This window comes from Penaeus monodon, chromosome 19, assembly GCF_015228065.2.
Source record: "Penaeus monodon isolate SGIC_2016 chromosome 19, NSTDA_Pmon_1, whole genome shotgun sequence".
In the NCBI taxonomy this organism is placed as follows: Eukaryota; Metazoa; Arthropoda; class Malacostraca; order Decapoda; family Penaeidae; genus Penaeus; species Penaeus monodon.
The window spans coordinates 39,475,461-39,475,742 of record NC_051404.1 but is presented as its reverse complement, the minus strand read 5'-3'; the positions used below and the strand labels follow the sequence as shown (position 1 = coordinate 39,475,742).

General features: G+C 30.9%; 1 protein-coding gene across 4 annotated transcripts in view; it reads right to left on the bottom strand.

The window, feature by feature from the left end:
* LOC119585220 (organic cation transporter protein-like) overlaps window positions 1–282 on the bottom strand; it is a 16,938-nt gene that overhangs the window by 4,617 nt on the left and 12,039 nt on the right. The window lies entirely within an intron of this gene.

Genomic DNA, 282 nt, shown 5'->3' with positions numbered 1-282 from the left:
GGGACAGTTGCTCGCTACACACATATGCAAATATCATATACAAATTTACTGGGCTGTATACGTGCGTAGATTTTGAGCATTGTAATGCATATACACTGAACTTTACTAGAATTATTTATTTTTCCGTGTACGAAATCATGAAATGAAGGACGAGAGGAGCAATTGATAAGTTTAAAAAACAACAACAAACAGGCGAATAATTATGTGATTAGGCAGATGAGGAAATAAAAATGGATAAATTAATGAACAGATTACCTTAAATTATATACAAATGTAAATTAA